The sequence below is a fragment of the Lissotriton vulgaris genome, chromosome 7 (genome assembly GCF_964263255.1).
Source record: "Lissotriton vulgaris chromosome 7, aLisVul1.2, whole genome shotgun sequence".
Lineage (NCBI taxonomy): Eukaryota > Metazoa > Chordata > Amphibia > Caudata > Salamandridae > Lissotriton > Lissotriton vulgaris.
In genome coordinates, this window is record NC_141695.1 from 779,364,728 (window position 1) to 779,386,566 (window position 21,839).

The 21,839-nt window shown below is 48.9% G+C and overlaps 1 protein-coding gene across 4 annotated transcripts in view; it reads left to right on the plus strand.

The window, feature by feature from the left end:
• TEPSIN (TEPSIN adaptor related protein complex 4 accessory protein) overlaps positions 1-21,839 on the plus strand; it is a 196,827-nt gene that overhangs the window by 100,354 nt on the left and 74,634 nt on the right. The window lies entirely within an intron of this gene.

Here is a 21,839-nt window from a genome sequence, read left to right on the forward strand (position 1 = left end):
ATTTTTGTGCAACAATCATAAATAGAGGTTTACTTTAGAAACATCAAACAACTGTTAAGTATTCGATTTTTTTTTCTCTTCTGCCCCTCATTTCCTCTCTTGCTTTACATTAGTTAAAAAACGAATAAAGCTTCTTGAACCAAAACAAGAAATTCGTTTTTAAATTATAAAAAGTTTTCTTTGCCAGTTTCTTCTTTTTATATACATTGTTTACTATACGCATCAGCATATGTATATACCTTTTCAAGTAAACAGGATAAGGTTCTCATCACTCTCACCACCATAGTTTACGCAATATAATTAACATACTTGCATTGCTGTTAATTAACTACACTACAAAGAGAAAAAGATTTTGTATTAACACCATTTAGCAAATGTACATTTTCCCAGTGCATCTGCGTATGCATTGCTGATTGCAAATAAATCTCAGAAGATTGTTTGCAAGACATTTCAAATAACACACAGTCTTGATAAAGATTCTAAGAATCACATATCAGGTCAAACCACATTGACCAAACTGTGGAGGTGCTTTTAGTAAAGGGTTAAATTCAACAATGGAAAGTTACAGATCACAACTCATCTGCCTCTTCCTGGTCTATTTCCCTTTAGCGGGACTTCCAGCTGACCCATAGCCTAGACACCTCCTGTGAACTGTCAAACTTAAACTTAGTTGTCTTTCTCTTATGGCACCATGCTTTTAGGAAAGCATATCCTTCTTTGTCCAGATAAATCATTCCTATTGCCTTTTAATTAAATTAGTATATTGTGACAGGAAGGTTGCATGTATTTTAGTTTTGGGGAATGTGTTAAACACACCCACAATTGACTCAGTAAAATGTTGAATGTTGTTGTCTGATGAAATAAATGTTCATAATTAGCAGTTCAAAACTGTAATTGCATTAACAGTTTAAGATTTAATGCCTTATATATAGTTTGGAAGATTGGACACTCCTTCACAAACGTGACAGAAGCCTCGACTAACATATTACAAGTGTATTATAGCTCATGGCACAGGTAATACAGAGGACAGGATATCTGTCATATTTATACAGAGTGTCCTGTCCGCCAAAGTCTAAATAAGGTCCTGAATCTGACAAGCCATGATGCTATAGAGATTATTAAAGAAACATTGCACATGCATAAAATATTGACTTGTAGCCAATAATATACAAACTATTTACAGTGAGTCACTTAACATCTTACCAGCTTAGGTGATGAAGAGGTTTTAATGTGTTATTAATGGAGATTCTGAAAGGAGTTATATTACTCTGCATAAGAGAATCAACCTTCAGGATGCCTTAGCATACCTCAAATTCACATTGACTATGTCAATAAAGAAATAGTTACAAATTCTTTGGGAAACAGCTGACACATCACAGATATACTTTTCAAAATAAAATCAGTTAAAGATTGGTATCTGGGTTGCCACCTGTTGGTCATGTAAACGGCCCTTGAATAATACAGATGATCAGATTGTCATGCTTAGCCCTTGTTCGATAAACTAATCAGGGATAGGTGATAAAGACCAAAACCGCTTTCTTCTCCCCTAGAATCAGCAAAAGTCTCTAGTCTCAAGAAAGAGCAGTATACAATTATTGCAGACCTGCATTTCCCAGCATTGTCATAGGTTATTCTCCAGTATTGGATCTTTCATAGATTCACATGCTTAAATAATTTCCCGTTGTTGAAGTGGGAGTCCCACGGTACTATATCAAAGCAATGAGATTAGTAAGCATAGGCTATAATGGCACTAGGCCATGAATGTATTAGCCTATGTCCTTTTTTTTTAAAAAAAGGATCAAACTTGGTCTATAACCATTCAGGCAACATCACCCTCTAGAACACTCCCCAAGAGGCTAGATCCCTCAGATATTCTACTGCACGTCGTCTGAAGGGAGTCTCCCTGAGCTATGCTCAGTTTATTCTTCAAACCATCTGATTTCAGTAAACGTCTTCATGTCAGATGAATATTTCTTTCCAATATTATCCTTGGACATTCTGACTGTCTGAACATTCTAAGAAGGGATTATTCACGCCATGTAACACCTGTGCCAAAAAGAGACTTTTTATTGATGACCCTCATAACAAGCATTTGCAATGCAATAGGTCTCGCAGTTGTTAGAGTTTGAGCTATTGGCATTATAAATGGCAATGCCTTTTATTTATGTGTTGGTTTTTAAAACCTAAATAAAAGGCATTGTTATTTACAATGCTAATAGGTTAAACTCTCGCATATGCGAGACTTATTGCATTTCAAATGCTTGTTTCACGTGGGTTCACGTACCTGAGCCGGATCATGCTATACTCTCGTATACCAATAGAGTGAAGCAAGTTTACCTGCATCAGAAGCTCGATTTCTTAATGAAAGCAATGGAAAATGCACAGCCTAAATAACCATCCAAGAGGTAAACATTTTAACAAACTAAAAACTCATATGTGTATGCGGCTTTTTATGTTCGAAAGAGTCTTTTGCCTACGTTTTAAGAGAAGATTGATTTGGTGTGCGCCGCTGTAAATAACATTGGTAAAACCAGAATAGGAGTAGTGTGACGGTTTTAAGCATAAAGACTATATATGTAACTAAATATTAAAGATTAGAAATGAAGATGCGTTTAGTGATAAAGGCAAGAAGGAGAGTAGGTTATATGGATGCCAACAGACATGCCCCCCCCCCCAAAAAACCCAATGCTATTAATCACAAAGTTTCTTAGAACATTTTAGAAGGGATTTAAAATACTATTCAATAGTGGGAGGCAAATTTCACTTACAATCACAAGCAACCACATCCACTTCGTGTTAGTCAATGATCAGATGGCAAACAAAGAGCTAAACAATAGAACATAAGGGTGGTCTTTCAGCAACTACCCCGGATAACCCATTGTGTAGTAATAGGAAACCTTCGGAAGAACACCAGTTAATGCTGTTGTATAATCCCCAATCGCTCCTTAAAATTAATATTCTACATATGAGACAATAAGTTTTGCGTTATCCAAGTAAACGCACCTGGGTAACAACCTCTGCAAGAGATCCCGCAGCAGAGCTGACGTACCTAAACAGAGGTGAAAGTAGCAAGTTCATGGACCACCACACCACTATTCCCCAGACAAGAGAAAAGGCGACTCAATATTCCACCTTGGATGTCTTAATCAATAAATCAACCACGAGATTGGGAATCACTATTCCTGCATTCCAGAGTGAGCTACTGAACCACTGTGGTGTTTCGTCATACCCAATCAACACGTGCATGAAAATGAAGCATGCAAGTGCCTGCTGTTTTTATTTTCATGCTCATCAATATCTGTAGAGCGTGCAGTACAGTCTGGAGGGAGAAGGGGTGCTCAGCTCATAGTATGCGCTTCAGAGCACAGAGAACTACAGCCCAACACTTATACTGTAACAATAAATCTGTGCTGCTGAAGGTTGTTTTCTCTCAAAACAGCTTTGCCCTCTTTTAAAAATGTATTATCTATTTGAAGAATGCAGCCAGTTTGCAAAGCACAAGCAGACCGGAGAGCATTCTTATGCCATGGTAAATCCTTTGGACAAGGCCCCATTACATTTTCATAGTGAGGCAAGAGAGTGGATTATCTAGGTCTTCATTCCTGTTTAAATTATTGTGGAAAAACAGTGGTGCCCACAACACCACCAACCTAAAAATAAACCAAATGGTAATAAAAGCCTTCTACCTTCTTTATTCCCCAAAGCTAGAATCATACAACATTGTTTAATAATACATCGCCACTCAATGACCATTTATAATTTTGAAGCAAAATGTTCAAACTTCCTAACAAACAATAGCAACACCAAAGTCCCAAGATTAACCAGACCACCAACAGACGGAGTCGTTCCAAAAAAGTACTGCTGTATTACAGGGCCATACTACTAGCACACGTGTGTTATACAAATGCTCATAACACTTGGAAAAGTAAGTCTCGATTCAAAACGATTTAGTAAAGGTCGTTTATATTTTCATGCGCATAAACCCGATATGTGTGCTTAATCGGTGTGGACGCCGGATACAAAGTATGTATACAAGTGGTGCCAATCCAATTCCAAATAATATTAAACTGCCGCTTAGTAAGGCAAGTTAAAACCGAAGGACAGACGAGCACAACATGCGAAATAAGCCTCAGACTTAAAATCACTGTGTAGACGCCATTGGAAGTGGTGGGTGAAATAGGCGGGTCTACCAAAGAGAGGTAAGCCATGATCTGGGCGGGATCCAGACACAAAGTGGGAAAGAGACTCTCTGGTAAAGGTATAAACACAGAGAAATAAATAGTAGGCGAAACACTTGGACACAGTGCCCCTTGCCGTCCTCAAAACAAATCATAACAGAATGTAAACAAATAAACATAGGAGCGAACTAAACAATTACAAATTCCACTTTCAATCATTTTGGCCCTATATTCGCAAAAGTGCCCAGTACCTGGAGGCTCTCTGATTGTATCCTGAGAGTAACAGAGCCCAGCTATCTCCGAGACGCTGACAGTTCACATCTCTAGTGTAACCCAGATTTCTAGCAATGCCCAGGTTCTGCTGTGTGGACACAGGTGACACTAGCAACACTCACCTGCGACTCCGCCGAGCCATCCTTCAGTGCAGTTGCACTACAGCCTGCTGTATGGCGTGGGGGTCCCCAGTCCTAGAGGGGACACCCCCGACTCTACTCAGGAGTCCACCGCGCTCCGCTCTTTTTTCATTTCTATCACGCGCCAACTTTTCAAGTAGCGTGTGCAGCCCCATGTCGTAGGCAGCTTTATTTTAGGGGGTACCTGCACCCGCACCCCTGTATCACAGGATGGCGTAAGTCATGGGGTAATACAGTCGTTGTCAGAGGGTGCCGCATGTTTTAAGGGGTGCGAGGAGTCTTTAATATTACTCTTTTATTCTGAGTTCCAAGACTTTATATAGTCTTGTTATAGTAAACATTGAGAGAAGAGACACACGTAATCACCCACATTTCCAAGTACTTCTTATGTTTCGTATGGCCCCGGAAGTCCGCCGCGGTCGCCCCGGAAGTCAGGCACGGTCGCCTGTGACGGGGGCGGGGCCACGTCGAGACCGGAAGAGGAGGCAGGCGGAGTCGATGCGTCTCGCGGCCCGGGGCTCCTGTGAGCGGTGTGGAGACCCGGGGCCGCGCTAGCAGGAGGTTGGGTGCCGCGTGCTGAGAGAAGAGTCCCCGACATTGCCCAGGTAAGTTTCAAAAGGCTGGGGGGGCTTGGTGCAGTTGTGTGTGTGTGTGCGTGTATGCTCGTGTGTGTATGCGACGGTGACGGCGGGCGAGGGAGAGGGGGGGCCTCGGTGCACTTGTGTGTGTGTGCGCGCGCGCGCGCGCGTGTGTGTATGTGTCAGGGGGGGTGTCTCTGTATGTATGTATGTATGTATGTATGTGCGTGCATGGGCGCTTGCGTGTGTGTATGCGCATGCGTGTGTGGTGCTTGCGCTTCCCAGGAGACAGCGCCTGGCCACAGCGCGCGTTCCCGTTTCAAATCCACTCCAAGGATGCGCGCGGCCGAAACTGTCTCCTGGGAAGCACAATCGCTAACAAAAGATCTCTAGCGGAGACACAGCGCTGACGCGCTGTGTTCGCTACAAGACCTAAAAAGTGCATTCATTGCCTCTGTCCTGATCACACTGTCAAATAATATAAAATATGTTGCACTTTCTCACAGAAGACCCTCAAAGACAGATAGGGAAGACTTCTGTTGTTGTTATATAGGATTATATCAAAGGAGAACCCAGTTTCTGAGAGAGAGAGAGAGAGAGAGAGAGAGAGAGAGAGAGAGAGAGAGATGGTTTCTTTAAGATCTGGCACATCTCAGAAAAGGTATAGATCCTCTGATAAGGAGTCTTCTGAACACCCTAAGAAGGCACTTAAGAAATCCCACCATGTCATTCTAAAAAGTCTCAGGAGAAATTTCATCATAGACCTTCCTCAAAGGTCTCTTCAGAACCCACTACACTATCTGAAATACAGGTGTCTGTACAAAGGTCTTCTAAATCCCTCCTTTGGAAAAAAATATATACTGTTGATGACACCACCGTCGGCGACGCGGTCATAGACTACTTTGACATTTCCCTACTCTCTAATTGGCATCGCCCGTAATAATGTGTAGTCTCAGACAGCGTCGACATCCATAGTAACATGTAGATTGTTGTCAACGAAATCAAAGCTGATTCCACTGTCTCCACTGGCGTCGACGAAGCATTCATCTAAGCACACGTCGGTGACGTCGAAGGAGCCTACTATGTAGACGAAGACACCCATTTCGATGGACCTTTTAAAGAAAACACCATTAACGGAATTCTTGTCGACGACAACGTCGTTGACGACAACAGCTCAGTCAACGACAGTTCAATCAGAAAAACCTCCTGTGCCTCGAAAAACACAAAAATACTCATTGACGACTGACTTATTGTTGACGGAGGTACTCCGCATCTTTAACACCTCTGGTGCCAGTATCACGTCTTTCATATTCTGTCAAATCTAGTGCTGATGTGATTCTTCCACACATCCAACCTAAATCTTAACTTTTCCGCCGACTCTTTTACTAGATGAAGAATCTGAAGATGATAATCCTTTTAGAGTGGCTCGTAGCCCTTCAGAGTTACAGGTCAAATGTCAGGACTATGATGATGATGATGATGATGATGATGATGATGATGATGATGATGGTGATCAATACTATGAAGAGGATTATCAACAGTATCCTGAATATATGCCTCCAGGTCAGCAGGATTGTTCTATCCAAATACCTCTGGACTTAGTAACCAACCTCCAAGGCATGTTACCAGATTATTACAAACTGTTCCCAGAACCTGTTTCTTCTACATCTACCCCTCAACTTCAACCACCAATGCGGTCTCCACAACAAACGCCATCTCCTCGGCCTCTCACATTGCAAATTTCGGGTACTCCACTGTCGTCGTTACCGCAGGCGGATCCACCTGTTCATGACCCCGACACCTCAGATGGGGATCGAGAAGAAGAGGGAGAGATCAGAGATCAAGCATCCACTATATATGAGTGGAATGACTATCTGATAATTACACCATCTCCTTCGGTTGCACATCTGGTGGATTCACCTCAGGACGATATAGGTAGTTTCCATAACATCATGGAAAGAGCCGCAAAACGTGTTCGTGCCTTTTACTGCCAAACAGGCAGAACGATTTCTTTACAATTTTAAAGAACCCACTAAAGTCAATAAGAGCGTGTCACGGGGTCAGTGACACTGACGGTCGGAGTGTGGACTTTAACAACTGTTCCTTTCCACCCCGTCCGCAGGACTCAGACGGCCCCTTTAATGCCGCTTGGATTTCCTCGGTGGACACGCCATCAACTCTGACGTGATCCCTTGTGAACCAATCCGCGGAGAAGGGGGCGGATAAGGAAGCTCAGGACCGAGACAAGAGCGCGAAAGCCGGAGGAGGAAGAGAACTAGAAGCGAGGAAGACGGACGGCGTTGCTGTAGTGGAACACCAGAAGACGAACCCGAGTTCGGAAGAGGACCTGACCGGTGAGACCGTCACGCCAGGAGGCCACCGTTACCACAAGGCGCCCCGCCGCACTTCTGGAGAAGTGGGCTGGACAAGGTACGGGGCCGTTTAAGGGGACTTCTTTACTCACGGGGTGGGACGGGGTAGGGGTGGTTGAGGGTGGTCACGGGGCTGTTCATGTTCTCCCTTGTAATTCCCTGGTCACTCTCTGTGTGGTTTGACGAATTGTCTATGACGGGTGATGGTCCCCCCGGTGATCCCCTCACGCCCCCTGCCCTTCTCGTCCTAATGTATGGCTCAGAACCCAGCCAGTAATTCGGGGTATTTCTTTTCTTTTTTTCCTCCTTGAGCCCGACCCCTGGAGAAGTATCCGGAAACCCCGGGAAAGACGCTGAGAGCCTGAAGAGTCAGTGAAGTTCGAAAGCGGATTACCGACACCCCTCCTCTATTGCTTGTGATTTTGGGACTCCGAGGATATCTCTTGACTGCATTTTTGAATAAACAAACACCTAAGACAATCCCCGGTGTTGTAACTGCTTTATTCAGAGCCTCCTCCTAGGGAAACCCTGACAAGTGGCGAGCCAGATAGGAGTTCAGGACCGAACCACCATTCGATACAGAATGGAGAATATAATCACCCAGATGAAAAAGGGGCAGGCCAAATTAGAATGGGCCATAGAACAAAGCACTAACCAGGCCGAAGCTGACCGGACGGCCTTCACACAGGCCATACAGAACCAGGCTGATAACCTCCTCAAGTTGGCTAAGGGACAAACACAATTTATGACGGTCCTGGGACAAGGAAGGACCAGTGCTCCACCCCCTGGCACTGTAGTCCCCCTTCAGAAGTTTACCCCTGGAGAAGACCCCTTGGCTTTCTTTCTGAATTTCGAAAGGGCCGCTAGAGCCAGCTCATGGCCAGGGGACAGATGGCCCTTCTATCTCGCTCCCCTCCTCACAGAAGAGGCCCAATCAGCCTACCAAACGGTAAACCGTGATGGGACAACTGCATATGCTTTGGTCAAACAATATATACTTGACCGGTTAGGGGTAGACGAGGAAACCCATAGGATTAGGTTCCGCCAGGAAAGAGGAACCCCCGGAGACCTGCCTAAAACCTTATTCTTCAAACTCAAGGAAGCCGCTGATCTGTGGCTAAAACCCCAAGAAGGCAACATAGATGCAGTCATGAACAAGATATATTTAGAGCAGTTCCTCGAGGCTCTGCCCTATAGCACCCAACGCTGGCTCAAACAACACGCTGGCCTGACATTGGAACATGCCATAGAGATGGCCACTTGCTATGCCCGAGCACAAGGTAGACCCTATATAAAGGAACCTGAGAACAACGAAGAGCATAACGCCTTTGAAGGTAGAAAAGAAGACACAGAAAGCGATAGCTGAACCACCTTGTCTTCGTTTCCAGTGACCGGAAGTTTCTAGCGTCTCTGGTCCCCAGTGTTACGATTGTGGAGAGTGAGCCACATAGCCCGATACTGCAGAAAGAAAAAGGAGAAGGAAGACGAGCCTATGGTTGTGAGCTATGCCCCTCGGTCCATTCTTTATGCTCAGGAAACCGGAACGGTGTTTTATGTGAGTGTGACTCTAAATGGGGTTTCCATTAGGGCTTTGTTGGACTCCGGTTGTAAACACTCGGTGGTGCGACAAGAACTGGTTACGCCTTCCTGTATTATACCTGAAAGGTCCGTCCATATCCGCTGTGTTCATGGAGACATCAAGGAGTACCCTGTAGCTAAGGTCAAGCTCTACAATACCTCAGGGAAGGGAACTGAAGTGGTAGTTGGGGTTATGTCCGATCTTCCGGAGCCTGTTATTATAGGGGTAGACAACCCATCCTTTAACACACTTATGCTAGACGCACTCCAACACCTGCGAAAAACACATGATTCCTTCCTATCCTCAGAACCTTGGGCTAGAGACACACATTTCCGAACCGCCCAATTAAATGATGTTAGTCTAACGAATGCGTGGCAAATCGCTCGGGGTGGTCAGGATCCCCTAACACGAACGTACCCCACCTTTCTAGAAAAAAATGGTCCTCTCTTTAGGCTAGCGAAAGCAGATGCCGAACCCCAATTGCTGGTTCCTACAGTGTTTCGTGATCAATCCTATTCTTTGGCCATGCACATTTGTTAGCTGGCCATTCCGGGGCAGAGAAAACAGGACAGGCCATATTACGTCATTTTTTTGGGCCGGGAATATACGCCCAGGTCCAGAAATACTGTCAGGAATGCAAGATATGCCAAAAACGCAATCCCCACACTCCCCCTCCTGTCCCCTTGGATCCTTTACCTATCATCGGCACTCCCTTCGATAGAGTAGGGATGGACCTAATAGGTCCTTTACCCAAATCTGGAAGAGGACACCAGTGTGCCCTAGTGCTGGTGGATTACGCTGCTCGTTATCCAGAGGCCTTTCCTCTCAGAGCCGCTACCTCTTCAGCCATTGCCCAGAGACTGGTAGAAGTCTTTTCCCGTATGGGGTTCCCTAGAGAGATTGTCACCGATCAGGGCACCCCTTTTGTGTCCCGTTTGATGCAACAGGTATGTGGACAACTGAAGATTAAACACATAAAAACATCCGTATATCATCCTCAGACGGATGGGTTGGTTGAGCGATACAAAGGCTCCCTGAAACTGACACTAAAAAAATTGCTGTCTGGGGACGGAAAAAATTGGGACCAGCTTTTACCTCTTGCCCTTTTTGTACTCCGCAGCCAGACTCAGTCTAGTCTCAGTACTTCCCCGTTTGAACTTTTGTTTGGACGGAAACCGAGAACCCTATTAGAAATTACCAAGGACAGTTGGGAAACCGAGGGAGTTCATGAAGCCGAAGCCTTGTTAGATTACACTCTGCAATTACAAACACGGCTTCATAAACTGAGAACCCTCGCTCATGACCATTTGGCCATAGCCCAAGCGAAGCAAAAGACATTTTATGACCAAGGGGAAAAGTGGAGAGAATTCAGTGTGGGGGATTGGGTGTTAGTCTTACTACCCACTTCTACCCATACATTGAAAAAAGAGTGGCAGGGACCCTTCAAGATTATTAGGAAGATAGGGCGTACCACCTATGTGCTACAATTGGCTGGGGGGAAAACCCAAATGTATCACATGAACATTCTAAAACAATGGCTTGGAAAACCCCCACAAACAATCAATACCATCTCCACAAAGCCAACATCCCCTCATACCGTTAGAGACACCCCGTTTAATGCGGACCTCTCAAGAGCAGAAAGAAGAGATCCTGTCTCTCCTCCTTCGCTTTTCCGAGGTGTTTTCGGACCAACCAGGGAGGTCACCCTTGGCCGAACATGTCATCCCTACCCCTCCCGGAGTTGTAGTTAAACAGAAACCATACCACATTCCTGAGGCTAGACGCTTAGCCTTTCAGAAGTAAGTACAAAGCATGTTACAGGCTGGAATAATAGTACCCTCCCACAGTAACTGGTGCTCGACAGTGGTCCTTGTGCCTAAACCGGATGGCAGCATCCGGTTTTGCATAGACTTCCGAGCCGTTAATCGCGTTTCAAAACAAGACGCGTATCCATTGCCGAGGGTGGACGAGCTGCTAGAGCGTCTTGGTGAGGCCCGATAAATAACAACCATCAACCTCACCAAGGGATACTGGCAGATACCCCTAGCCCCCGCTGATAGAGAAAAGACAGCCTTCTCTACCCCCTCAGGTCACTTTCACTTTACAGTCCTCCCCCTTTGGGTTGCAGGGGGCCCCAGCGACCTTCCAACGGGTCATGGACACGTTGTTGTCCCCTCATCTGGAATATGCTTCGGCCTATTTGGACGACATTGTTGTTTTTAACAAAACTTGGGAAGACCACCTTGTGCATTTGGGGAATATACTTTCCAGTCTGCAATCTGCCAATCTTCACATTAATGCAAAAAAATCCCGAGTTGCCTTTCGAAAGGTCAAGTATCTTGGCTATCTTCTGGGAGAAGGTCATATTGAACCTCAGATCGAGAAAGTGGAGGCCATAAAAGCCATACCCTACCCTTCCACTAATAAGGAACTTCGGGCCTTCTTAGGTCTGGTGGGTTATTACCGCCGGTTTATAGCCCAGTTTGCTAACTTGGCAGGACCTCTGACCGATCTGCTTCGTAAGTCCCACAGGTCTTCTATACTACCTAGTCCTTCTGACAAAGAAACTTTTGCCTTTCAGGCCTTAAAGTCTGCTATAATTTCCTTCCCTGTACTTGTCTCCCCTGATTTTCAGAAACCCTTCATATTACAGACTGACGCCTCAGGGGTGGGAATAGGGGCGGTACTTTCTCAACAAGACGAACAAGGGGCCGAAAGACCCATACTGTACATCAGCAGGAAGCTATTTCCCCGAGAACTGGCTTACTCGACCATCGAGAAGGAATGCCTTGCTGTTAAGTGGGGGGTGGAAAAGCTTCGGTACTACTTGGATGGAAGGCCCTTCATTCTTTATACGGACCACGCTCCCCTGACATGGCTCCAATGTAACCGTGGTCATAATGATCGCATCCTGCGGTGGTTTCTGGCCATGCAACCATATCAGATTGACGTCCGTCATCGGAAGTGCTCGGACCATGGGAACGTGGACTTTCTTTCCCGCTTTCCGATTTCCCCCGATCGGGAAAATCTCGGGGTGGGATGTGTCACGGGGTCAGTGACACTGACGGTCGGGGGGTGGACTTTAACAACTGTTCCTTTCCTCCCCGCCCGCAGGACTCAGACGGCCCCTTTAATGCCGCTTGGATTTCCTCGGTGGACACGCCATCAACTCTGACGTCATCCCTTGTGAACCAATCCGCGGAGGAGGGGGCGGATAAGGAAGCTCAGCACCGAGACGAGAGCGCGAAAGCCGGAGGAGGAAGAGAACTAGAAGCGAGGAAGACTGACGGCGTTGCTGTAGTGGAACACCAGAAGACGAACCAGAGTTCGGAAGAGGACCCCACCGGAGAGACAGTCACGCCAGGAGGCCACCGTTACCACAAGACGCCCCGCCGCACTTCTGGAGAAGTGTGGCTGGACAAGGTACGGGGCCGTTGAAGGGGACTTCTTTACTCACGGGGTAGGGGTGGTTGAGGGTGGTCATGGGGCTGTTCATGTTCTCCGTTGTAATTCCCCGCTCACTCTCGGTGTGGTTTGACGAATTGTCTATGATGGGTAATGGTCCCCCCGGTGATCCCCTCACGCCCCCTGCTCTTCTCGTCCTAATGTATGGCTCAGAACCCAGCCAGTAATTCGGGGTATTTCTTTTCTTTTTTTCCTCCTTGAGCCCGATCCCTGGAGAAGTATCCGGAAACCCCGGGAAAAACCCTGAGAGCCCGAAGAGTCAGTGAAGTTCGAAAGCGGATTAGCGACACCCCTCCTCTATTGCTTGTGATTTTGGGACTCAGAGGATATCTGTTGACTGCATTTTTGAATAAACAAACACCTAAGACAATCCCCGGTGTTGTAACTGCTTTATTCAGAGCCTCCTCCTAGGGAAACCCTGACAGAGCGATTTCCGTTATTGATTTTATATGGCAAGAGGGACTATGTATCCTGAATAACCCAGCCATGGCGACAGCGGTTATGCCCAGATTGGATAAAAAATATAAGGTGCTGGATGATGCTCCAGCATGCCTTATCGGACTGCTAAGACCAGACTCTGTCATCTGTCAAGCAACACCACTAGATAGAGAAGGGCGCCACCTTGGCACTATTGGTAAATGCTTTTCCAGCATGGCGGGGAATAACGGTTAGATCAGTGAATTCTCTAGCAATTCTAGGTAGATTTGACAGACAAATGTGGTCTGACATGGCACAATATATTGATCTACTGCCAAAGGATGTTAAACCCGATTCTCCTAGAAGGCGAACAAGCTACTTTGGAGATAATTGACTGTGCTGTTGATATATCTTCAACCGGTTTCCGACAACTTGCTGGGGCAGCAGTTCTTCACAGACAGGGCAGGCTAAAAGTGACAATGCTCAGACCAGAAGTCCAGGCGAAGATTTTGGATATGCCCTATGATGGAGAAGCATTGTTCGGAAAACACATTGACAAGGCTCTGCAAACTATTAAGGCGGAGTCTAACATTGCCAAGTCCCTGGGATCATTACAATTTTACAAGCAACCTTTTTGTGGGGCAAGAGGGAAACGTTTCTATTCTTACAGAGGGGGATTACCAAATTATATACTAGAATCGAAATTTGCCTAGCTTACGTAACGGTAAGTTTCAATTCTATTAAGGACACGGAGGCGAGGATTATGCTATATCTTCCTTCGCTTTATTAACATAAAGAAACCACAGCAGCTCAGGAAAAGATATAATAAGAACAAAAAATGCTTTAAACATAAAGCATTGACGTAATGTTCAACAAAAAATCAACAACTCCCAAGAGTCTCTTTGCTTATAATAATAGTCCATAGTCCTTTGTCTCTGTCCATCATCACTATATAACCGGACTTCCCATCATCTTCCTCCTCTTTCTTCGCGCAGATCACGCTTAAGCCTCATTGGTCCTGTTTAGCACAGTCGTTGCCTGCCAAAAAAGGAACAGCATCAGCGAGGTGGCCCAGGAAATGCGACAACAAGGCGAGGAGCATTCAGTGAACGACACAGTACTGACAACGTAAAGGAAAACGCTTTACTTACTGCTATACGGGTGGGTAGAGACACCACTGTAGTCCGGGTGGGATAATCCTCGCCTCCGTGTCCTTAATAGAATTGAAACTTACCGTTACGTAAGCTAGGCAAATTTCGATTCTATGTCAGGACCGGAGGCTTCAGATTATGCTAGTTTAAAGCTTACTTACCACCAACTGAGCCAAATCTACCACCGGCTTAAAATAAAACCTCTTGAAGGTGGAATCCGAGGACCAATCCGCAGCTCGCATTAGGTCCTCCAGACGAGCACCCACTGAGAATGCCTTAGAGGCCATGGCCCCCCTGGCGGAGTGTGCTCCAAAGAGAGAAGTATTGATGCCCGCTTCCTGCATGACCCAACGCACCCACCGAGCAATAGTGGGGGAGGAGACAGCTTTGTGTGGCTTCCGCAGGGCAATCAACAACTGACGCTCGCCCGGAGGGCGCCGATCCAAAGTCAGGTCCTCATATGCTTTGAGGCATTGCACGACACACAACTTAGGAGTGTCAGTAAAGGCTGGATAAGAAATGGAACGCGACGACGTCTTAGTGCGTCGGCCCACCGTAAAAGTAACCCCATCCGGGGAAAAAACGCGTGCAGAAACATCCAGCGCGCGCACGTCCGAGACGCGCCTACAAGAGACCAGACATAACAACATGGCTAATTTCGCCGAGAGCTCCTTAAGAGACAGATAAGAATTCGCTGGCCACGACAGGAACAGATTCAGAACCAAATTGACGTCCCAAAGGACGGAGTACCTGGGTTCCGGCGGCAGTGCGAGGCGAACCGCTCGCAGAAGCCGGCACACAAAAGGGTGTTCCCCTACCGGATGGCCATCGATGTTATCATGGCCCGCAGATATCGCCGACCGGATAGCATTGATCGTCCTATACGCTAAACCCTTGTCGGCCAAATGAGCCTGGAAATTCAGCACGGGAACAAGGCCGGTGACCATGGGATCCAAATCCCTTCGTAAACACCAACGCATCCACTTAAGCCAAGCGGATCTGTAACGCTTCGTCGTACTATCGGCCCATGCTTTGGAGAGCAAGTGCGCAGCTGACCCCGAAAGGCCCGGGAGCGTCCAGCGTCTCCTGAGAGCCTCCACGCCACGAGGCGGAGAGTGTTCTGCATGACGAGAGGGTGAGGTTCCTGATCCGGGCTCGTCAGGAGCAGAGGAAACAGGGGGAGTAGGATTGGAAAATCCCAAGAAAGTTCCAGAAGAACCGGAAACCATACTTGCGACCTCCACAGCGGTGTAACCAACACCAGTTCCGCACCCTGGCGGCGTATTTGAGCCGCCGTTCGCATGATCATGGAGAACGGGGGAAACGCAAACGGCTGTTCCCGACTCCAATCCAGCAAGAACGCGTCCGTGGCCTCCGCCAGAGGGTCCGGCCTCCAGCTGTAGAACCGCGGCAGCTGGTGGTCGAGACGGGACGCGAAGAGGTCCACCGAGAAGGGGCCCCAAAGGGAGTGTAGCCACCGGAAGACTCCCGGATCCAGTTTCCACTGGCTGGCATCCCTGAGATGTCGAGAGTGCCAATCCGCCACCTGATTGCGCTGGCCTGGCAGATACTCCGCCGTCACCGCAATGTGACGAGACAGGCAATAATCCCAGAAGTCCTTCGCTAAGTCCGCCAAGGCGCGGGACCGAGGACCTCCCAGGTGGTTCACATACCAGACCGCCGAAATATTGTCCATCCGCAGCAGGACACAGGCCTTGACCGAATCCTTGGTCCAACAGCGAACAGCGAAGGAGCCCGCCAGGAGCTCCAAACAATTGATATGCAATTGCTGTTCTTCCGACGACCAGGCGCCGCCGGTGGAAAAATCCCCGCACCGGGCGCCCCAGCCCGACCTGCTGGCGTCGGACTCTATGATCAAGTCCGGAGCCGACCCGAAGATCGCTCGCCCATTCCATGCCTCCATGTGAGACAGCCACCATGACATCTCCTCCTTCACTTCGTCCGTGAGGGGGACCCACTGATCGTAACACATCCCACGGCGCAAATGCTGCGCCTTCAGGCGCTGAAGAGCCCTGTAGTGCAGCGGGCCCGGGAAAATCGCCTGGATGGAGGACGATAGAAGACCCACCACCCTGGCGACATGGCGCAGAGACGTACGGTCCCTCGCGATCGTCTGCCGAAGCAGGTGACGTATCTTTGCGACCTTCCGACCCGGAAGGCTCAAGACCGCCTGTACCGAGTCCACCACGAAACCTAAAAAGGTGATCTGCTGAGTGGGAACCAAAACCGACTTGGAGCCGTTGATGACGAACCCCAGCCTCTGAAGCAGGCCGACAGCTTGGCGCAGCTGTCCTGCCAGCACCTCTGGGCACTGCCCCATGAGGAGGATGTCGTCTAAGTATACCAGCATACGGACCCCCTGACTTCTGAGAAACTCCACTACCGGGTGGAGGACCTTCGTGAAGCACCACGGGGCCGAAGAAAGACCGAACGGCAGGGCGGTGAATTCGAACACCTTGCCGTCCCACAGGAATTGTAGGAAACAACGATGAGGGGGGTGGATGGGAACGACCAAGTAGGCATCCTTGAGATCCAGTCGCACCATCCAATCCCGAGGGAGGAGCACGTCCCGAAGGAGGTGGATCCCCTCCATCTTGAAGTGACGGTAGACCAACCACCCATTGAACTCCTTGAGAATGATCACAGGCCTCTTGCCCCCATCCGTCTTGTCTACCAAGAAGACGTTGCTGAGGAACCCATGTGGGTGGCGTGTTGATAGACGGATGGCTCCCTTGCGCATCAAGTCTGAGACCTCCTCGTCTATCAATCGCGCGTCGGAGTCTGAAAAAACCATCGGGCGCGGGGGCCTCGCCTGAGTTGGCTGGTCGTAAAACTCTATATGGAAACCTCTCACAGTTTGCAAAACCCAAGCATCGGCAGTGAGCAATTCCCACTCCCCGTAAAAGCTTGCCAGCCGCCCCCCAATCGGAACATGATCCAAGCAAAGTACACTTACCGGGGGCATTTCCTTGTCCGGAGTTCTTCTTGAACCCTCTGCCACCATAGCGCTGTCCCCTCGTGGGGTAGAAGTTGGTGTAGTTGGCCGAGGTCTGGTACTGACCTCTTCCGGAGCCTTGTCCACGGTTGTTGGTCTGCTGACCACGGCCGATCGCGCGGCCCCTGCCGCGACCGGCCCCTCCAGAAAAACGCTGGTGGAACACCCTCTTGATGCTGGACTGGGCCTTGTCCAGCGACGTGAACGTATTCACGAACTTTCCCAGCTCGCGGATGAAAGGTTCACCGAAAAGGCCACCCTGGGCCACGGCACCTGCCTCCGACGAGGCCAGGTCCCCCAGCTTCGGATCCAGCTTGATAAGGAGCGAACGCCGCCTCTCCGTGGATAGGGCACAGTTGGCGTTGCCCAAAAATACGATCACCCTCTGGGCCCAGTTGGAGAGCACCTCCGGTGAAATGGCGGTGCCATTCGCTCGGGCCTCCTCCGCCATATCAAGGATCTTCGTGGCGGGCCCGACCGCATCCAACAGCTTGTCCTGGCAGGCCCGCCAGGACCGGTCGATCCCCTTCCTGGGGTCCTTCATGAATTTCGCCAGGAAGGTGGCCATTTTGGGGTCCAATTCTGGTGTCATGGCCACTTTCCCTTCCAGAGTAGGCCGAGGGCATTCCCCGCGCAGGCAACCCCTCGCCTCCTTCTCCAGGGGCTTGCGCAGCCTGCCCGCGACAAACTTCGCCACCGTCTCCCCCGGGGCCCAGGCCGCGGATCGGGGGTGGACGATCTCGTCCGGGTCCAGCATGCCCGACTCGTCTCGGGGCATCTCCTTTGCTGAAGGTGTCGGGAGCCAAGAGCGGGTCGACTCCCCGTCGTCATCCGTGTCCGGGGAGTCGTAGATCGGGGAGGCGGGCGCCGTAGACACGTCGCCCGAAGTGCCAGGGTCCACCAAGGGCGCCGGAGGCACCGCCGTCGCCTTGGCCAGGAAGGCGTCACAAAGTCGCTCGAAAGCGCCCTTGTCCACGCCTTGGGCCTCCGATGAAGGTCCCTCACCACGGGGTCTCTTCGGAGCGGGTGGCAACCCGCCGGACGTCCCCGGGAGTTCGGGGGACGGAGGCACCTGCGCCGCTGCCAGCTTCGCACACTCCTCCACGATGCGGGCAGAGAGGCGGTCCTCCATGGGCCCTACCACCTCCGTCACGCAACGATAGATGGAGTTGTCCACCGCCTGATAAAACTCATCATCCTGCAGATAGGGGCAGGCCTCCTCATCGTACTCCCCTTCCATCTCGGAACCAAGGGCAAATGCGGGGCACCCAAGAGGGCGGCAACCGAGAAAGTTCTCGAATGTGGGCAGGCCCAGCGGCTGCGATCACGTTTTTGGGCCAGCTGACGTGGCAGGTGGGCTGCACCAACCCCCAAGCGCGCAGACCCTCCTCGCCGGGACCGGGTCTACGTACCCCTCAAGCGCGCTAGGCCACACACGGAAAAGAGGTGCACAGATCTCGCCCGAGGGCGATTCACGCGGTCAGAACCGCTATACAGACCCCAGAGGGCGTCAAAATTGGTAAAGTACAGACCCGGATCACCAGGTGTCAGAGGGGTACGCGAGGGTCGGCCCCTGCGCAAGCAGACCCCACGGCGTGGCTCCTCGCACTGCGGAGGCGCGCCGGAGGGTCGGCGAGACGACAGGCCGCCCCCTTGCGGTCTATGTACACACCGCACACAAGTGGGAATAAAGTCGCGTAGGAACGATAGAACGTTCCCGCAACCGGGGACTCTGAAAGGGAATAAACCATGCAAGGAGTCCCCAAAGACCGCACACAAGACAATCAATCACAATAAAAAGAAGTCGAAACGGAAAAGCACTTATCTGGCTGCGGGAGCAGCGAAGAAAGAGGAGGAAGATGATGGGAAGTCCGGTTATATAGTGATGATGGACAGAGACAAAGGACTATGGACTATTATTATAAGCAAAGAGACTCTTGGGAGTTGTTGATTTTTTGTTGAACATTACGTCAATGCTTTATGTTTAAAGCATTTTTTGTTCTTATTATATCTTTTCCTGAGCTGCTGTGGTTTCTTTATGTTAATAAAGCGAAGGAAGATATAGCATAATCTGAAGCCTCCGGTCCTGACATAGAATATCAGTCGTACCAACAACAATATAAGCCATAGCATGCGCAAGCAGTATAGACAACCACCTGCAGTGGCTTACAAACAACCAGCAAGTGGTAAACAGCCCACATTGAGATGTCAATAGAAAGCAATGATGTTTCTTTTCTGCCGGCTGCCTCTCCCCCACCCCCCTAAAATTCCAAAGACTAACTAGGGGGACGTCTTTCTCATTATATCCGTTATATACATCGGACAAGTGCGTACTGGACACCATAGTTCGATGACATACCCTCGAATTTGTCAACAAACCACAAAATGTAGCTCCAAAACTGAAGTTTTCTCCCAATTTGAAACAACTACTGAAGGAAGTTGCTATCATGTTGCAAAAAAGTCTGATAGAGAAGGTCCCGAAGTCCCAGCATGGCATCAGTTTTTACTCTTGTTTCTTATTTGTCAGGAAAAAGTCAGGAGACTGGCGCCCCATCTTGGATCTTTGACAACTGAACAAATATCTGAAAAAAACAATCATTTCGGATGGTCACTCTACAAGACATTTTACACCTTCTCAACCATGGGGACCATATGATAGTTCTAGACCTTGAGGACACATACTTTCACGTCCCAATCCATCACAAACATCGGAGATACCTTAGTTTCCAGGAAGCTGGCACAAATTATCATTTCAAAGTGTTCCCCTTTGGACTATGTTATGTTATGTTAAAAAGCTTATACTGCGCACGTACCCCCGAAACGGTTTCTTGGCGCTCATAACAGACATGGCGGACCAGGGCAGGTGGTTTACTCAAAGGCAACTTTGAAGAGATAAGTTTTTAAAGTCTTTCGGAAAAGCTCATAGGAGGGGCAGTGACGAAAGGAGGAAGGGAGAGAGTTCCAAAAGGAAGGACCTAGAAAAGAGAAGCGAAGGCCGCCATGTTTCTTACGGCGGTTGGATGGAATGCACAGAAGATTGTCAGCAGAGGAGCGGAGATTGCGGGTTGGGAGATACCGCTTTAGCTTGGAGGAGATGAAAGCGGGTGCACGGTTATGAAGAGATTTAAAAATAGTGCATCCGAGTTTGAAGGAACACCGTTTGGCCACTGGAAGCCAGTGAAGGCTCCTCAAAAGAGGGGAAACATGCTGGTGTTTGGGTTGGTGGAACACCAAGCGTGCGGCCTGGTTCTGGATTAGTTGGAGTCTTTGGAGCTGGTAGGCAGGAATCCCCACATATAGGATGTTTGCAAAGTCAACCCTGGAGATGACCAAAGCCAGGATGACTAATATGAGTGCCTCTCTGGTAAGAAATCGACAGATCTTACGGATCCTGCGCAGCTGAAAGAAGCAGGAAGATGTTACAGCCGAAATCTGCGATTTCATAGATAGATCATCAGAGATGACCACTCCAAGGCTTTTCACAGAGCTGACCGGGCGAGAGGGGAGGCCAAGAGAGGGGGGCCAGTAATTGTCATCCCAGGGATTGGTCGGGTCACCCACCAGAACAAGTTCCGTCTTAGACGGATTCAGCTTGAACTGGCTGTGAGCCATCCAATCGGAGATGTATAGCATAATGGTTTGGAAATTAGTGCGGGAGGAAAGTGAGGTATCCAAAGGAAAGATCAATTGCAGATCGTCTGCGTAATTATAGATAGTGGCAGGGGAGTGGCGGAGAGAAACCATAAGGGGTTGCATGTATAAATTAAAAAGAAGGGGGTATAGAGCCGAACCCTGAGGGACACCACAGGAGAGGGGGGAAAGAGGAGCAGAAAAAGTGGAGAGGTGGACTGCCTGGGAGCGGCCTTGAAGGAAAGATCGAACCCAGTCGAGGGCTACGCCCTGAATGCCGGCGTTGGTGACACGGTCGATCAGTATGGTGTGATCGACCGTGTCAAAAGCCGCCGACAGGTCCAACAGTACAAGGGCTTGGGGAATGTTGTTGTCAGCTCCTGTTCTTAAAGTGTCCATGACTGCCGCGATCACCGCCTCGGTGGAATGGAGGGGGCGAAAACCAGCCTGTTGGGGGTCCAAGAAAGCTGAATTCTCAATGAAAGTGCTCAGACACCGAGTTACATAGGTCTCTAAGATCTTTCCCAGAAAAGGGAGAAGGGAGATGGGTCTGTAGTTGCTCAAAACTAGTGGGTCTGCGTTGGGCTTTTTCAAAATGGGTAGCACCACGGCCTGCTTGAAGGAGACTGGGACTACTCCAGTGGCTAAGGAGGTATTGAGAAGAGCCAAGGCAGGATCAGGGCAGGTCAGAAAAATTTCTTTAAGAATGTGGGGGGGGGGGCAGCAGTCTTTGGGAGACCCGGAACTAACTTTGTGCAGAAGACTGTGGAATTCGGTGATGGAGATGGGAGGAAAAGTATTAAATTGCTGGGGGTTTTCAGAGGGGAAAGAGAATGATTGGGAGGGAGAGGGTGGAGAGATATTGTTTTTGATTGTGGAGATTTTGTCCTGGAAGAAGGCATTGAGCTCATCACACAAGGCCTGGGTGGGCATGGGGGGGAGAGTGATGCGGTCGGGAAGGGAGAGCTCATTGACAATCGAGAAGATGTCTTTGGCTTTGGAGGCCGACTCCAAGATTTTGCGAGAGAAGTAGGATGTTT